The 12,389-nt window shown below is 44.0% G+C and overlaps 1 protein-coding gene across 8 annotated transcripts in view; it reads left to right on the top strand.

The window, feature by feature from the left end:
* SAMD11 (sterile alpha motif domain containing 11) overlaps positions 1 to 12,389 on the top strand; it is a 135,782-nt gene that overhangs the window by 26,585 nt on the left and 96,808 nt on the right. The window lies entirely within an intron of this gene.

Raw genomic sequence — 12,389 nt, 5'->3', positions numbered from 1 at the left:
AAAATAAAGTTGACTTTAGACTCCAGTTTACTGAATGTGGAAAGTGTTTATGCATAATGTCTGGAGCTCTCGTATGTGTAACACCGCCACCAGAGAGCCTGACGTAGCTCGCAGCCTCTTTCCGATCTGCCAGTAACCTCACTGTTTTCTTCTTCAGGCTCTAGCTCTTTGTGGTTACAATAGTGTCGCCAGGAAGAGTATCTCCGGACCCAACCATCCACCTCCCTCTTCTGTTTAATTTGCATAAACCGTCTTGACTTGAGAACACGGACAATAAACGCCCCTCGTGTTACACATTCTCAGATGCCCTTATACACCAGACCACATGAGTAGGCTTCTGTGAGCGGGGAAATACAGAGAAGGAACCACTCTCTTCTTATAGACATCTGCTTTTTTCCATACTGAAGGTGTTTTCTGTTTGTTTCTATAACTACTTCAGCACCAGACATCTGATCAGTTTGTACTTTGTGTTATCCATGGGAGGCATCACATATACAATGCGCTGGTGAAAGGAGAAAGGGGGAAAAAAAGGTAAATTATGACTAAAGCTCAGGTTGTCCAATTTATTACTGTCTGTGCAGCAGTGACCTTCACAAGTTGCTCCAGGTCTTTCTAAAAAGTCATTTATCATTATCTGAAAACAACCGCATGGTCTCCTCTCTTTTTTACCAGGTTTTCCTGGGTTGATTTCTGCCTTCCTAAATTCATTCAGGTCAAGACAAGTGCTGTTCAACTAGTACATGTCTTCATGGTTGGATACAGGAAGACAACACATATCTGTCCCACCCATGTCCCCAAAGCTGGATATCAAAATGTCATATGTGGAGATCCTTCCTTTCAGATCTTTCAAAATGACTCTAGTCTTTCAAATTATGGTTTCAGAGGCAGAGTGTTATTCACTTGATAAAAATTAGGTCACTTGGTCCTGTGTAGGACCTCGCAGTTATCATCATCTTAATTAATTTTCTTCTGCAGTTTGTTTTTGTACTGCAAGCAGATCATCAGCATCATTTACACTCTACAGGGTTGAGGGCCTACTTTCTAAAGCCTGTATCATACCTGCCAATTTTTCGGCAGATGATCGTAACGAGCGTACGTATGTCGGCATAGACTATACAATCAGCCATGATTTGCTCGTTTGACTGGTGTTCGGTGGCATCTTTACATGGGCAGGGATCATGAACAATAGGTCTGACCTTGCATATAAGTTAGCCTCTAGTCGATATTTCAATATCAAGAGAGGGATAAGACTTGTCTCCTGTGGGAAAGGATCAGACCTGTTGAAATGTCAAACTACACCATAAACATTAGTTAGTCAGTGGATTCTGCCAAAATTGGCAAAGTTTGCCAATGTTTAACCCAACAGAACACATACTCCTGCTGTTTGCAGATCAGTTGAATCAGCTACGGTTTAGTTGTGTAGATGACTCATAGGATGGCGGTAGACCCTTTTCCACTGCAAGAAAAACACATGCAAAAGGATTCCATGTTTTCTTTCTTCTATTTTCAACACCGTGACTGATGAAAGCCATCCACACACATAACGTAGGCACTGTACTGGTAAGATCCCCTGGCGACAGTGCAGAGGTGAATTTGTCATCACTGTAGTGGTATCGTCATTAGTGTTTACAACAGGTCAAAGGTTGGTGGGGCGAGCCAACAAGGGTCAGTGTGTGGCATCTGCTGGTAATTAAAGACTGTAGGTCCTGTCTGAGAAATGGCTGAAAACCAACGTGTGAGTGATTTTACGGCTTCACCAAAAGCTGCTTTTTTGTACTAAACTTTGTAGAAGACGGCCACCCTTGATCTGCGGAAGGTTGTGACACGGGACCACCATTATTAATGAGAATAAATGTTGCTCATATCTTCAAAAAATGTTTCTGGAGTTTCTCAGAACTGGAGATAAGAGAGATAAAGTAAGAACTGTGGGGATAGACATTATTCTGAATTTTGAGGTGACCTAGTCAGGGCCGCTTTTAGACAAAATGGGTCCGGTTTTAGACATACAGCAGCAGAGCAGGAAGAGAGAAGGGATACAGCACCTAAGGATAGGTCATCAATATGAAAAAACCTCTTGAAGCTACCCCCAAAACTGTGCCTGTTGTGCTCCCCCCCATGTCCACAAACACTATACTATACACCCAGACTGCCCTCATTAGTAATGGTGCCCCCAATAGTGATAATACTCCCCAAGATAGCCTTCATTAGTAGCAATGCCTTCCATATTGCGTTAAATAATAATAACGCCCCTACAGTACTAGTAGTAATAATATAACCATAATGCTCCCAGTGTCTCTAATGTCCCCCTGTAGGGCCCCCCACTAGTTCCAATATATAATGATATAATGCTCCCCCCATAGTGCCAGTGTGTGTGTATATATATATATATATATATATATATAATGTTCCCCTGTAGCGCCAGTATATAATGCTCCTCTATTCCTCCCCAGTAGTGCCAAGTATATATAATGATCTCCTTCCGCCATCACTGGTGTCCCCAGCAGTGTGGACATTTAGTATAAAAATAAAAAAAAAACCTGCCTCCTGTCCCCCTGCCGCTGTCTGCAATGCAGACCACAGTTTTATCTGTGGCTTGTGTTGCTGCGTCCCGATGCATGCGGTCCCAATGACCTCACCATCATGCAAGACCCAGAGCAGGAGGTTGCAGTGATGTCATTGTGGCTTCTTGCTTTATTCTAATGCCTCACAGGCTTCTAGCACAGATTTTTGAACAAGATTTCGGGGGAGATTTATCAAAACGATGTAAAGAAAAACTGGCTTAGTTGCCCATAGCAACCAATCAGATTTCACCTTTTAATTTTCCAGAGGAGCTCTGAAAAATGAAAGGTGGAATCTGATTGGTTGCTATGGGCAACTAAGCCAGTTTTCTTTTGCACCAGTTTTGATAAATCTTCCACTTTGTTTAAATTTCATCCACCTTGCTGGTATTATATTACGCTGCAGTTTTTTTGCTCATAAATCCTGATGGAAAAACCTGCAGCATATCCGCTACGTGTGAACATACCCTAATTTCCAGATTTTTTTTTTTACCTTTAGCTATTAGTTTGTGGTTTCGTGTCTGAGATTACACCCATTGTCAGGCCCTAGGAAAGAAGACAAACAGTAAGGTCAGGAGCCAGACATCTCACACTGACTTCTGTTGTATGAAAAAAAACGAAGCAGCCCGCTGGGAAAATAACCATAAATGTTCATTATTTGCCCAAGAAAATCAATTTGTCTTCAAATTGATCAAATAAAATAAAGTAATTTGCAGAAAAATCCCTCAGGTGTGTAAGGCAAGGCTTCGATCCTTTTACAGGAGATAGGTGGGAGGACTGCAGCGACAAAAAACGAATTCTGACCTTTGTTTAACTGCACACGACAGCTATAAACGTTAGCGCCAAGCACTTGTTTCTAAAGTATTATGTAATGTTGTTTAGGTTGGTATATTTTATACTTTGATCTTAGGTAGCTGGAGATACATCTGACTCATCAGGCCTAGTTCACAAAGGTCAAAAACGCACAACAGGTGCAGATCTTTCCCTTATCTCTGTGTAGGATACACTTCGGGGATAGAAATCACTGATCAAGTGTGAACTAGGCCTCACTGATCCACTTGTACATTAGGTTTATTTGGTGATGCAAGGAATGTGTCGTTACTTAAAGGGATTGTCTGGACTTTTTATAAAAACTGCTCATTTAACTTGTGGAAGAAAGACAGTTTGGTTAATACTTACCTGTCCCTCTGTGCGGTGATGCAGCGGTCCCTGTTGCTCTCAGTCCTGTTCAGCTGCATTTACTTTCATGGCAGGCCTTGTCATAAACTCTGGCAGTTTGTGCGCCTAAACAGAAATCCACGGCAGCTCTGACTTCATTTGTGCCAGAAAACTGTTGTAAATGAAGATAAATTTGTCTTGGGTGTTGGCCACGCCCCTTTCCCACCATTGACACACCCCTTTTCGGAAAGTGGCCAGAGGCACTTGTGACTTTTTCTCTCTCAAAAAGTCACAGAAACACAGCGTGGGACTTTTTTAAAGCCACTTTTCTGGCGCAAGGAAGATGATGATTCTCTCTCTTTTAATGTTTGACACTTCCCTTTCCTGCCCCATCTCTTGGTTAGGGCTCATGCACACAAGTGTGTGTGCCCCATGCCTGTGCCATGGATGCTGCAATGCACGGCACCGTCTGTGTGCATGCCGTTTGCGGATGCTGACCCATTGACTTGAATGGGTCCGTGATCCGCAAGAGACGATCCGCACTGCAAAAACAATAGGACACGAACAGCCAGGTGAGGTCAAATACAGGACCGGAGTTTAAGTGTCGGTCCGGGTTTTGGCAGCACCTGGCTGTCCTTAAATAGGCAGCTGTGCTCAGCAGAGGTGTCTCTGTTTTTTGGGATCTGAGGCTTTGTGCTGTTCTGGAGGGCTGAGAGCCACACGCTGGGGAAACAGGCCCCCTAAAGCCTGCTGTGGACTACTGGAGGCAGAACTGCCAGCAAGGTGACTTGTGTTATATGAACTTTCCATTGTGTGTGAATTAACACCGAGACTGCAAAGTTACATGCTGTTTTGTGCAATTGCCTCAAGTGTGAATAAACACTGACGTTTTGAGTTAAGAACTTGTATTTTGCCTCAGTACTGCGCCCGCTTACCCTATCTACCAGAGCGAAACCCCACAACGGCGAAAGAAGAACCTTTACGAATTCTTGCCCTGTAAATAACTAGTGTTAAATTGGCACGTTTTGAAGTCATTACCGCCTTTCCCGGGATGCACTGTGATTCAGATAAGCTGCTTAATGCCTTTAAATTTATAGCAGAGATATTCCTGCCACGAAGATTTATGGGATATTACTTTAACTGCATAGATGCTGCTTTGAATGACAGTGTACCACTTTTTCTATGGTTCTTAAAGGGAACCTGTCACCATGAAAATGTAAAGTAATCTGCAGGCAGCATGTTATAGAGCAGGAGGAGCTGAGTAGACTGATATATAGATTTATGGGAAAAGATTCTGTATAATTTGTATTTCATTCATTTAAATCCCTGCTTATTTTTGGCTTTGCAGTCCAGGAGGCGGTCCTATCAGTGATTGACAGCCTTCCCTCTATGACCGTGTATACTGGGATTACTGTAATCACTGATAGGACCGCTTCCTGGACTTCAATTGTATGACATACAAGTTACGGAACGGACATACTGACGCGGACAGCACACGGACATTGAAATGAATGGGTCCGCATCCTATCCGCAAAAAAAACTGAATGGACACGGAAACAAAATACGGTTGTGTGCATGAGGCCTTATACAGAATTTTTTCCTGTAAACCTACATATCAGTCTGCTAAGCTCCTCCTGCTTTATAACATGCTTCCTACAGCTCAGACACCATGTTCAGGTTACCTTTAAAGGGAGTCCTATTCCCTTGTATCATCGCTAGGTCCGGCCGAGATCCCGCGCCTGCGCACTGCTTCGCCGTGCCGGGGCATGCACACTGCAATGCCCATTTTGGGTACGGCATCAATTCAACTAGTGTGCTTGTGCCAGCCGGCGAAGCAGTGCGCAGGCGCGGGATCTCGGCCGGACCTAGTGATGATGCAAGGGAATAGGAGGGCGGGCTAAGGAAGAGGCTGGGGGAGGAGTAACGGTTAAAAAGGCAGAGCAGCCTGGGCACCTACACACGCAATGCCGCCCCTGGGCACTTGCGAGTGCTCATTTGCATATGAAATAAACGTTGTTTTTCCTGCTTCTGGATGGTAACAAAGGTACCATTAGAATCATGTATAGGTGTGCTACAGCGCCATGTAAGTGCTGTATATGGTCATATAGTGGTGACAGATTCCCTTTAAGATGGTTGTGTGACTGGCTGTTTGTTTAAAAGCCATGACTGAAATACATTAGGATCACATTTATAAGTGTATTTGTTATGAAGAGGGAGCGTGATCACAACTTAAAGGGGATCTGACATTAGATTTGTCCCTATGACACTGGCTGACCTGTTGCTTGTGCACTCGGCAGCTGAAGGCATCTGTGTTTGTTTCATGTTAATACGTTTTAATATATGCAAATGAGTCTCTAGGAGTAACGGGGGCGGTGCCATTACTCCTAGAGGCTCTGCTCTCTCTGCAACTGCTGTGCCCTCTGCACTTTGATTGACAGGGCCAGGCAGTGAAAACATCTTCACACCTGGCCCATACATTGAAGAGAGCGCCGCAGTTCCAGAGAGAGCATAGCCTCTAGGTGTGATGGCCCATCATATGACAGATGGGGGTTTATCATGGTTTTGAAGGCAAGAATAATGTTACATGCTGCACTATTCTAGCTGTCAGATCTGACCGGACTGCCTTCTGCAGTGTGAACATGACGCAAGATCTATGATTTTTGTGAGCCACGAACGCTGCCATGTTGTGTAAACCCAGTTTAGTGCTACATGTTAGGCAACAATTGCCTGAAAATGGAGCTTCCCTTTAAAGTGGTATTCCACAGGATAGGGGATAACTATTGGATTGGTGGGGGCCCCACTGATCACGAGAATGGGGAGCCCTGTTTCCCATGCAGCCGCCCCAGAAAAAAACAGCGCTCACCTATCTCCACAATTCCCATAGAAATGAAGGGAGCAGCCACACACATGCCTAACCGGCTGCTCCGTTCATTTCAAGGGGCCTGCAGGGGATACGGGGCCCCCGTTCTCGTGATTGGTGCAAAATAATTGTCATTTATGTTGGGACTGACAGTTGTTGTGGCCAGAAATTGAGCTATGTTGGGTTTTAGTCCTGAACAACCCATCTGGACCAGCCTGGCCCTGTGTAGACAGACGTATCATTTCTTACACAGTTGGGTTCTCTCTTTGAAGTGGACTGCCCATGGAGTGCACAAGGTTTATTGATGTTGAGTCTATTACTTCAGGGTCTTCTCATAAACTTTGGTTCATCACCTGCATAAGGATAAGTTCTGCCTATGAATTATATGGAGCAGAAGTATGGACTCTTTTTTTACAGTGAAGTATTAAATACAAGACCAACACATTATCTTTGGAGAGGGTAGATAGTTGTCATCTCCTGTTCTTCTAGATTGCTGCAAGCAAGATATCTAAATGTACCAGGCTGGTTGGGATTGGGAAATCCTTTTCAGTCTCTTATCAGAGGTCAGAGATGGTCTCAGATATTCCTTTCTGTCTTGTATCAGAATGCCACGCGGTAAAAAGCAATATCTCCTTGTTTTTAACGTCCTATGAAAATTCTTTGCAGTGGCTTTTACAAGGAGGAAACCATTATTTATTGTCTGTGAGAGTAAGCATGGGGTGGTTTATGGTACAGGGGGTGGCGCAGGGATCACAGTCTGGATGGCAGGATTTCCGTCACATATGGAAAAGGTTACGGGCTCTGGTCTCCCAGTAGTGCGTCGCTAAGGGTATTTCTTTTAATCTCACCCCAGGGCAGCATTTCCTAAGTAAATGCAGAAGACCTCTTGTGATTTTCACAGCTCCACTCTGGTCATGGCAGACTTAAAAAAAAAACGTTCAGTGCTCCGTCCAAGTCTTTGTAGAGTTTATAGTTTCTATGAGTCTTTAAGGTACAGCGTATCTAACTATATGCAGGATGGGGAAGGTTGACCATTTAGCCCTGGCGATGAGATACCCTAGGGAGGCCGACCACAAAAATGACCACTTACACCACTGCATAGGTGACATATTAGTAGCTTATCTAAAATCCCAAAGTGTAATTCCATTTTGGGTCATATGTAAATTAGTTGGCAAGTGTCCGCTGGGCGTTGTCTTGCCAGAAAAGGGTCTTGGCTGTTAGTCAGTAATCCCTTCCAAAGACTTTCCCTTTGATCTTGATTGATGAATCAGAGTTCCTTACCTCACCAATCTAGCTATTGAAATTCTGTGACCTTAACATATATTCTGGATCCAACACATCTGCAGTGAACTTCACTACTGTGGCTATGTCAGTGTGTAGTATACATAAAGAGAGCAGCGCGTGCGCAATAAGTTGTTAAGGCTGTCGCTCACAGCAGGGAAATTCCAGAATGCACAGCGCAGGCGCTGAATTGCAAGCAAGGCGTCTTCAGGGAATGCGAAGGAGGGATTACTGATGAAAAGCCAGGACACTTCTCTGGCCCAGTGGACAATGCCAGATGGAATTTACCTTAGTTTTTTGGGGTGTATGCTACCACTATGGATGGCAACATAAATATATGTTTCAGACTCCATTTCATGTCATCTACTTTCAGACTACCTTTAAAAGTAACCTTACCCAAAAAACAAGCTTTCTGTGAGCATAAGAAAAGTCCTGTTGGCTCAGTGGTTAGCCTTGCAGCACTGGGGTCCAAATCCGACCAAGGACAACATCTGCATAGAGTTTGTATGTTCTCCCCGTCTTTGCCTGAGTTTCCTCTAGGTACAGTCCTCTGGTTTCCTCCTATACCCCAAAGACATATTGATAGGCCACTTAGATTGTGAGCTCCACTGGGGACAGCAAGAGATGAAAATGTCTGTAAAGCGCTGTGGAATATGTTAGCGCTATTTAAGTGAGTAAAATAAAGTCAAAATTTCATTTTCTAACCCTTTTCTCATCTGATGAATCTTTGAGGATTAGGGTTAGGCCTCTGGTTAGAGCAGGGGTGCACAATGTTTTCTGGTTGGGGGCCACATTGCCAGACTGGACCAATGACGAGGACCAAAAATAAAGTTTAAAGAAGTATTAACAATTGAAATACTGTATATATGGACTATTGTACATACCATTAATGTCTAGTTACAGGATTCCCATCTAATGGGAGAAATACATAAAAAATACATGTGAGCAGCCCCAAGACATAAGCATACATGTCTATTACCAGATGGTTGGGGGCTGCACAGAATGGTATCATGGGCCGCAGGTTGTGCCCCCCTGGGTTAGAGCTAGAGAACCAGCTTGGATGCAGTTGTCCTCTTGCTCCGATTTATTTAAATATAGTCATGGTGTCACAATGCGACATGCTGCAACTGCGACAGTTGCAAAAAAGTCAGACATGCTGGTATTTATGTTGCATGTTGCATGTCACACGTGTCTTTTATTCCATAGGCTTTAAACTATGTCAGGCGCGACTCGCCTGCGACAGCCAAATCACATCTCTAAAATAGTCGCGCAACAGCAAGTTGCAGACAAATCGCACTTAGTTTTATTGTCGCGCAACTTTTCTGAGACTTGCTGTCGCCACGTAGACGTACCCTTAATCATGCCTTTATTGTCACAGGTCAGCATTTTAGTATTAAATGATGCCAGTAAACTACGTGGCACTATAATGACTCCCTCAATCTTACAACATGGAAAAAAAAGGGTGGATGCCGGGCCTAATGAGACATTGCAATTAGTGCGTAATCATGATGGATCTCATGAATGACTGATCAAAATATAAAGCAGCAGCGCGGGTAGGCTGAGGACAGAGCGGAGACAAAACAGAGCTCTTTCATCACAGTACAATAGTGGCTCCGTTGTGACTACAGGCTCCAAACAGATTTTATTTTTTTATTTTTTATTGTTTAATGACCTTTGGTGAGATGTCTCCCGGGCATCTATGGTGGGGCGACATCTTTATATTCCCAGACTCTCATGCCCTTGGCACTTAATACATCACAAAGAGACCTGCCAATGTTTTTGACGATTTTTGGTCCATCTTCATATCTTTCCATACACTTGGACCAAATGCTTCATAGGGGCAGAAATTGGGCCTCATTTGGCCACATTTTCTTTTTGAAAGCAGCCAAAAATGACCCGCTAGACTGTTCTCTGCCATGAAGCGCAGAGAGCTCTCTCATCAGTCTCACTGCAGGCATCTCCAGCATAGCAGGAGTTAACATGGGAGCAGTGCTTTGCTTGTTATTTTTCCTTTTTCTGCTTCCGCACGCTCTTCACAGCTTGCTGCCGATGAGGGACGCGCAGCGCTGGGATCAATTAAAGCCTGACGAGCCCTGACTGGGGAACCTTTCCATTTCAGCCCATCTCCAGATGTCACAGCTGGGGATGCAGCTGTTCTGACCTCCTCCTGCAACCCAGGGAGGTAGAAGCTGAGGGCCTTCATAATAAGTGCGTGCGTGCGCCATGTACGTATGTAATATACATCATAAAAAGACAGTTGCACAGGATTAACAACTATCCATGAGACCTATTGCAGGAGCCTAATGTATCAGAATTATTGAAAAAATATTCCTGTTCCATTTTACTTTTAATTATTTTGAAGCTTCATGGAAAAATGAAATGTGGATTCTGATCAGTTTTATGGCCGAGGACATTTTTTTTTCTGATTAAGTTTTTATACACGAGGTATCATCTAGTCGGTCATGAATGCATATGATGTTTGAGTCATGTTCACTTTAGCATTGGAGGCTCCGATCAAGGCCTCCATTACAGATTCTGCCAAAAACTGTGGACAAAAAGGTCTTGCATGCAGAACTTTTTCATTTTTTTTCGACAAAAAAAAATCGGACACCGGAATGGAAACTAAACTGACCCTAGTCAGTGGTTTCAGTCAATCCATGATTTTCGTTGTTCTGCTCCTCTAACAGAGCAGTACAATGGAAATAACTAGCGGTGATGTGAACCTGGCCGTATTTGACAGACGGAGGAATCTAAAAGTTCAAAAAATTCTGGTTCTGCAGCATTTATCACAAGCACAAAACTTGAGTAGGGAACCAACCTTCATCTCCATATGGTACTTTCTTTTCAATTTTTAAGCCATTGTGGATTATCTGTTCCAGAAAACAAGTGGAAATTCCTTGTACTGTGCTGGACTATCAAATGTCAGATGAAAGGAATTAGACAGTACTTTGTATCCATGTAAACGCTTCTCTGAGAATGGATACAGTGTGAGGCTGGGCGAATCGCTTCACCAGCCACCAATCTGCCATCTGTACATTAATGCCGTGCGAAATGATTCGCTCACTTGGCGTTTCGCTCTTGCCAAATCGATGCAAACATTTAAGACCTCAATTCAGCCATTGTATTCTATCGACTGCTAAATCAGCAAATTGGGAGGATCGATTCACCGTCAGTAAAAATATGTCAGCGCTATATAAGTAAGTAAAATACTTAAATAAAATAAGCGCTGATCAGATGTGATAATGATAGGTGTGCGCGGGAGGATTGAGAGATACATTAAAATGACATCTGCCTGCTGATTACACGAGCACTTAGCCCGCAAATCAGAAGGCATTTGTAAGCCGGGTGTCGGATCCCTCCGTTTTCCACATTTGTTCCAGAGGTTATTTCTGGAGTCTGACACTGGGAGGAAGAGATAAATTGGCCACACACATAAGATAGCAGCTGCCCAACAATATTTTGGGTGAAAACCGTATGTTCTCAGACTCTCTGAACAGGCATGTTATTACAGTAAGGGAAGACTGTCCCCATACATGAGGTCTCGCCGGGCACTTATGTATACTAGCACGCAGGGCACAGGGTAAATGCTACCTGAATAAAGTGGTCCCTAAACAGCCTACATGTTAGAAAATGCCATACAAATGCGTAAACCTTAGGCTATATTCACACAGCAGATTTTTGCCACAGATTTCAGCATAGATTATGCTCCTTGCTGAAACTGCCTTCCAATGTTTTCAATGCCACGTGGATTATTTATGAGCGTAGATTCCACGCAGACACCCGGGAAACCACAACAGTCTGCTCTATTCGGTGGGTCAGGTCCATGGCATTGAAGTTGAAAAACCGAGGCATAAGCTGTGGCGGTTTCTGCTTCGGAATATGCAGCAGATTTAGCATTAGGGAACCCACTATACATCTGGCCAATAGCTGCATGATTTTTCAGCAAAATTTTGCAGCCATTGGTTGCCACAGACAGGCGTGGCTTGGGTCGTAGCCTTAAAAGGGTTATTCAATCCCTATAATGACCCCCCAAAATGCCCGGGCTCCTCCTCTAGAGCATACTTAGCTGCTCCCCGGCACCTACGTCCCTCTGGATGCCGCTGCATCTCCCCTATCTACTAGTCACCGTTGCGGCCTGCTATTGGCTGCTCCCCCAACCCGCCCCCTGTTGCCTGATGTTTTGATCCGCACGATGGGGAGATGCAGCGGTGGTGCCACATCTGTCCACAGGTTGTGTGTGGAATTGAAGATCCTGCCCATGGACAGGTGTGGTGCTGTTTTTGGAAGAAAGCAGTCATATTTTTCTACTCCTGGAAACCCCTTTTTAGGACCTACCAACTTAATGGCTGCACAAAGGTTTTGTAGTTGATACTTTTACATTGTAGCCCTGGGGTCCTACGTTTGACGTTTGATGTTTTTTGGGTTTCTCCCTGGTGTTCCAAAAGCATCAAGTTGAGTAATTTCATCCTAGGTATTTAGGTGCTGAGCACCAACATGAACTCTGGGCAACCCTTATCCACTGTGTTGTGCCT

This window comes from Bufo gargarizans, chromosome 2 (assembly GCF_014858855.1).
Source record: "Bufo gargarizans isolate SCDJY-AF-19 chromosome 2, ASM1485885v1, whole genome shotgun sequence".
Taxonomy (NCBI): domain Eukaryota; kingdom Metazoa; phylum Chordata; class Amphibia; order Anura; family Bufonidae; genus Bufo; species Bufo gargarizans.
The sequence above is the reverse complement of the archived record's forward strand: the minus strand, read 5'-3'. Positions and strand labels throughout refer to the sequence as shown.